Genomic DNA, 6,940 nt, shown 5'->3' with positions numbered 1-6,940 from the left:
CACCTTTTAGATGACCATCACATCATATTGAAGGCGATCAATACTGATAGCTTGCTAACGTCAGCACACGTAACGTATGCTAATGTTATATTACACAGTGTTTAATGATACAGTCTATTATCTCCCTATTACTCTAATCTTTCCTGCTTATCGTTCAAACAAATGATTATTTTCTAAATTAATATCGGTACTCATTTAAGATACCTTCATCAGTTACCGGAGGCCACTGTCTAACATCATCAATCCAGCTATTCATGATGCTGTCACTGTAGAGAGTCAGTTCACAATGACAGCATAATGAATTGATGACTGACACATGTCACCGCAGCAATGGCGGCGCCGCAAGATGGCAGCACACACAAGTTGTTTTTTTTCTCTCAAAGTTTTATTTGCAAATATGAGTTTTAACAAACACATTGAACACTGAACAGACCAGGGGTACTAGAGTTCATTGCCAGTATTTTCAAAACTCAAATTAAATGTACAGACTTTATCAGGTTGAGAGTCTTTGCAGCTTTGTTGTTGTTAACACATTCAAGTGTAGTGCCGTACTGCTGGAGTTCAACAATGAAACGACGAAAGCAGGGTTTAGAGCCAGACCATTTTGATTTGTGTATATGACACTTTCCAAGAATAATTAGAAGTTGTATAATGTAGGCATTGTTGTTCTTCATCCTACTGAAAGTAAAATATAGCATCACATCAAACACAGTAAAAATTACAGTAGTATTCATTTTTCCATTTACAAAGTCTTGCATATCATTCCAAAACTTCTTTGAATGGTGACAATGATAAAACAGATGAAATAACGTTTCTTTGTCAACATTACAGAAAGTACAACAGTAGTCTATGTTTAACTTAAATCTCTCCAAGACCTCCTTAGTGGGATAAATTCGGTGTAACACTTTGTAGGATACTTCTTTCACTTTATTACTAATGCAATATTTATTTAAAACACTACAGGCTTTTATCCACTGTAAATTGCTCATAATAGACAACCAGAAGAATTTTGCTGCAGTGGCTGCAGTATAGTTCAATGCGTTTCTAATGTGTCTGTTACCGCAAGGTTTATCCTGAACATTGATATAGCCAATAAAAATCTGTCTAGAACTAAATGAGTAGGTTTCTGTTAAGTTACAGTTCTTTAAAAATAGAAGTGAACCAGCAGGAATTGCACTGAAGATAACAGCATATTCTTTAGGTGTGATTGTTATGCTGAATTTCTGAATAAATTCTGAAAATGACATTAACACCCCATTCTTATTTAATAATTGACATACAAGCAAAATTCCATTGTCATACCATGAGCGATAAAACAGGGATTTTCTTTTGTGTAGAATATCCTTGTTATTCCAAATATAGTACCGATGAGGACTGAAGTTGTGCTTATAAACTAATAACCACGCTAAGAGAGCTTGCTTGTGAAAATTAGCTAAACTAACTGGGATTTTATCAATGGAAAAATTGCATTTTAATAAAAAATCAATGCCACCAATTGAATTAAATAAATATGATGGGAAAGCATGCCATATACTGTTGGGATTCTTTAGGAATTCAATAAGCCATTTAACTTTAAATGTATTATTTAATAAACTAAAGTCCAAGATCTCAAGACCCCCTTGTTCCCTACTACCCTTGATTGTTTATTTTTTGAGATAATGGTTTTTTTTTTTCTCCAAATGTAGTCATACAGTATCTTATCCAGTTGTTTAATAACGTTTGTTGTGATAATGATACATAGACATATCTGGATATACCTTCTGTTTTTGATAATAAGACCCTTCCAAATAAAGATATATCTCTCATTAACCATGAGTTCAATTTTGATTTTTTTTCAATAATGGGATCAAAATTGGCTTTACCTCGCTGTTCTGCATCACTGCAGATAACAACCCCTAGGTAGGTTATCTTTTCTTTAACTGGAATCCCATGATAGCTTGACAAATTACAATTTTTAATTGGAAATAAGACAGATTTATCCAAGTTCAGCTTTAAACCAGAAACATCAGAAAATTCATTTATACAAGCCACAGCTTCTGAAATTTGATTCTGGTCTTTTAGAAAAATTGCAGTATCATTTGCCAGTTGGCATAATTTGAAGTTCTTGCCTACTGCATTTATGCCCATGAAGGGTGCTTTTTTATATGAGTGGCCATTGTTTGGGTTACTAATATAAACAAAAAAGGAGATACTGGACAACCCTGTCTAATACCACGATGAATGTCAAATCGACTTGATGTACCACATTTCAGTTTTACAGAGCTGGAAGAGTTCTCATATAGAGTTTGAATTGCAGTACAGAAATATTCTCCAAAGCCAAAAAAAGAGATGGTTTTAAAAATGAACTCGTGTTCAATTGTGTCAAAGGCTTTGTAGAAATCAATAAATAAGATAAAACTTTCATCTGGTATTAAATCACGATAATCTATCATATCCAGTATCAGTTGAATATTATTGCTAATATGTCTTTTTTGTATGAAACCAGATTGCTCTGTATCTATTATTTGATCTAATCCATGTTTTAACCTCCTAGCAAAAATTAAAGCAAATAATTTTGCATCATTGTTCAGCGGATTGATAGGCCTCCAATTTCCTATGTGTAATCTGTCTTTTTTGGTTTGGGAATTAACGTGATTACTCCTTGCCTTAAAGTAGGAGGGAGCTCACCTTTTTGAATGGATTCTTTAAACATGGCTAATAGGAAAGGAGCAAGTTTAAGATTGAAAGTCTCGTAAAATTCCCCTGTCAAACCGTCATTACCAGATTTGTTTTCTTTAAGGGATTTAATACATTCACTAATTTCAGCCAATGATATCTCCTCTTCACGAGACTCTAAGATCATCATTTATTTTTCTAGAATCTGCTGAAATATTGTCTAAAAATGGTTCAATATGAGAGGGTGTAAAGGTGGCGGCATACACAAGTGGCTCACCGAATTCGTCTATAACACCGGAAGTGAACTGTACCATGACCTGGAAGTTCTTTCATTTTAGCTGAAGAACGGAGATTGTCTGCTTATTTTTTCCATGATGTCTGTCTGAAGACTAAAACCATTAAACCAATTCTAATGGCTGGCCTGAAGTGAGCCGTACCGCACACCAAGAGACTGGAAATACATCTGTCGAGCATTTATCGTGTAGTTGATCCAAACACTCAAACGGAACCGTTTCCTGCTCTGAAAGAAGCTTCGCTGTGCTGTTAAACTCTGGGAAGCTAACTTCGCGTTAGCTGCCCACCGAACTGTGACAGTGTCGGACTTATCAAGAAAATCCAAAAACACGAGGTAATGTCAAATTATTAATATTCTATACTATTTTTATTATAACATTACCTTGTTTTGATTGTCGTCTTTACTTGGCTTTATGTAAGTTAGTTTGCTAACGTTGTTGCAAACGTACAGCAACGTCAAGGCTAGCGATGAGCAGTCACAACAAACCAAGAAGCATATCAGGGGGTTTGCATCGTTATTATGTGCACATTTATGGGACCGCAACAAAGTCTGAGCAATTTAGTGGCAAAAAGCAAAACACGGAACAGCGGACAGTTCCTTGCCTTGTTGTGTAACCTCAGCGACAACACTTAAACATATTGCATGTGATGTAAATTTCCAGATAAGAATCGATAGCCTGTTAGCTCACTTCCGTCAGGCATCGAACATTAGCCAGTGGAAGAGTGTGTTTGTATGTTGTTTGTTTGGTTTATAGTATAAACGAACTTCTTTCAGTGATATGTATGTGTGGTTGTGTGTATGTGTATATATATGTGTGTATATATATATATATATATATATATATATATATATATATATAGATATATATATGTGTGTGTGTGTGTGTGTGTATCTATGTATGTATGTGTGTATATATATATATATATATATATATATATATATATATATACACATAGGTGTGTATGTATACGTATGTATGTACAGCATATAGCTTAAATGTATTTCTTGTTAATATTCTATCTCTTCTATATTTTAATGGCTGAAATGGCAGGTTAAAGCTCATCTGTCACTCCAGTCAGTGTTACTATACACTCATACACACTAGGGCTGCACGGTATTGTGGAAAATTGACATTGCGATTTATTTATTTTTTTTGCCCCCAGCGATGTATATTGCAATTTATATATATGTATTTTTAAGGATGCATTATTTTCCACCAGATGACTTAAGTAGCTCTACTTGTTGAGAATTAATCATTCTGGAATTATTAGGCTGATATTGCTTTGAATGCAACAGCATAAAATGTACTGAAAATAGGCATTTGTTGAGTGAAACCACCATCTCTTTCAGTGTTTCCCCTAGGGATGTGGATCGGGTGTCGGCCCAGATCGTGTTATTTTTACAAAATGGGAATCGGTAATAAAAGATCAGAGGTATCAAAACAACAAAAATGGCCAGGTTTTTCATCTATGTTGTGCATTGTTGCCTCCGCTTTCCAATGTATTGTAAGCGAGCGTCCTGGGTTCGCCTAACTGAGTGCAGCTAATGAGCAATAGATGGACAGCAGTCGAGACAACAGGTTCAGTGGCCACCGCTTCTCTCTTTATTCCGAGCAACACAGCCACACCTAACGGCAGAACCTCGCCCACCACAGCCCTACGGCAACTCTGGAGGGACAATTTGTTTACAATTCACAGTTTGTTTACATTTTGTGCTGCTGAACCACCAATAAGCTTTTTGGATACTATTTAAATAAAAAATAACTTGGTTTAACTTGGTTTCAAAATAAAGGACTCGGTATCGGATTGGATGCAAAGGCCGAATAATAGCGGCGTGTTTTTATAACGCAATCAAACAGCGTGCGGTGACGGATGGAGTGAAATGTCGGCAGTGTGGCGATATTTTACTCCGTCCGTCACCGCACTCGCATTTGCGACTAAAAATAGTTTTGTGCGGGCAAAATAAATCATTCATCACGCTGTGTGAGTAATGTTACAGATTTTAACCAGCAGCAGCAACGAAACGGCGAATCCCACTGGTTGTGGGTTGAACAGGGGTCACAGACACAGACACAGACAGGAATACATATTCCTGTCAAATACGGCGGCGCATGATAACGGCTTACCGGCGACGGAGAAGTCGGGCTCCAGGTGAATAACTTGTTGTCGTAACTGCCCAAAAATACCTGAACAGCCAAGCCATGGCGGCACACAGTATGTGGCGTATCAGAGGAGAAACGAGCCGTTCACATTACTCTTTGTGGCAGGTAATGGCCTACAAACCTCACCGCACTTTAGGGACTGTTCTTTACTTATGAAGGGACTTGTCAGGGGAGGAGGGTGGCTGGTTGATTTTTATTTCATTTATTTATTTTATTTTGATCTCCCCTATGTTAATCACTTATTGATGCTGTTATTGAAGTATGAGTAAGTCAGTAAGTAATTTATTCCATTGAAATATCATTGATGTATTATAGAAAAGTGATTTATCTTTCTATAAATGACAAAAGGCACATCTGCCTCATTTTTGCTGTGGTATCCTGATACTACTCAGAACTAGGGTTGGGAATGATTAAGTGATACGACCGGATATCCGGTTTGACAAGCGAGAGATACGGCTACGTTGGTAGCAGCCCTCTCAATCGATACGAATCAGCCATGAATCCTTAGATGAATCGATTCTAGAGTCATGGATCGGGTATCGCGAGACTAGCAATCGGTTGACTGGCTTTAACAGTTTGCATCTCGAAAACAACCCGAGAGCCGGCGGCATGCTCCGTAACAGGCATTACTGACAACGATAATGGATGTAAACATCAGCGCCAGCTTGACCGGTGGAGCTGAGGAACAGAAGCTAATGCTGGTTGGATAAACCAGGGAGCAGCTAAGCCGCAGCAGAAACTAAAGGCGAATCCTTCCGGTTGTGATTTGAACGGGGGGTCACAGACACAGACAGAAATACGTATTCCTGTCAAATACGGCGGCCATAGTGCTCCGCGGCGCAAGATAACGGCTTACCGGCAACCGAGAAGCCCGGCTCCAGGTCCAAGAAGTCTTCCTTGGTGTCATGACTGCCCAAAAATACCTGAACCAGCGCACAGGTATGTGACGTGTCAGAGGAGAAACAAGCCGTTCACATTTCCACAAACCTCACCGCACTTAAGGGACTGTTCTTTACTTGTCAGAGGAGGAGGGAGGCTGGTTGATTTATATTTCATTTATTTATTTTGCTTTGATCCCCCCTATGTTAATCACTTATTGATGCTGTTTTTGAAGTATGAACAAGTCAATAAGTAATTTATTCCATTGAAATATCATTGATGTATTATAGAAAAGTGATTTATCTTTTTATAAATGACAAACACAGAGTGTAGCAAACACAGAGAAACAGTCTGACATGCTGTCAGTGATATGCTGCTAGTCATCACAGTCCATGATATCAACTTATAACAGGAGATGTCAGATTCTGCCCCTACATTGCATGTTATTATTTAATTCTGCTTTATGTTTATATTGTACAGCGTTATGATAAACTTTATTCCAGACTCAAGTCCATATAAGATACATACAAAAACACAGACAATGTGTGATTTTGTTGTTGTTTGTCTTTTTATTTTATTTTGGTCAGTGCCATACAGAAACAATGCTTGGGGATGTGGTCTTTTACAAATTTGAAAATACTGTAAGAATGTCACTTTTATAGAATTGGCTTCTTTATTTTATAATATATGATTAATGTCTACATCAACAAATGTTAACCATAGAATCGTATCAAATCATATCGAATCGTAACGTTTCTACACTGTATCGAATCGTGTCAAATTGTTCTGTATTAAAATATCTTTTTTGAATTGTATCGTAACCCGTGTATCTAGATACGTATTGAATCGTCTATCACAGAGAGATTCCCAACCCTACTCAGAACCGTGATACTTTCACTGGTATCGTACTGTGGGTCCCAGTTTTGGTACCGTGACAACACTTATCTGGA

At 37.2% G+C, this 6,940-nt stretch overlaps 1 protein-coding gene across 1 annotated transcript in view; it reads left to right on the top strand.

Annotated features, from left to right (window-relative positions):
* The first annotated feature begins 2,983 nt into the window (after nt 1-2,983).
* The window catches only part of dedd (death effector domain containing), a 45,127-nt gene continuing 41,170 nt past the window's right edge, over nt 2,984-6,940 (top strand). Inside the window, exon 1 of the mRNA XM_049581742.1 lies at nt 2,984-3,283. The gene's annotated coding sequence lies outside the window, so the exon portion shown is untranslated. The remainder of the gene's footprint in view (nt 3,284-6,940) is intronic.

The sequence above is a fragment of the Epinephelus fuscoguttatus genome, linkage group LG7 (genome assembly GCF_011397635.1).
Source record: "Epinephelus fuscoguttatus linkage group LG7, E.fuscoguttatus.final_Chr_v1".
NCBI lineage: Eukaryota > Metazoa > Chordata > Actinopteri > Perciformes > Serranidae > Epinephelus > Epinephelus fuscoguttatus.
Note: the sequence above shows the minus strand (reverse complement) of the source record. Positions and strands in the feature narration are given on the sequence as shown.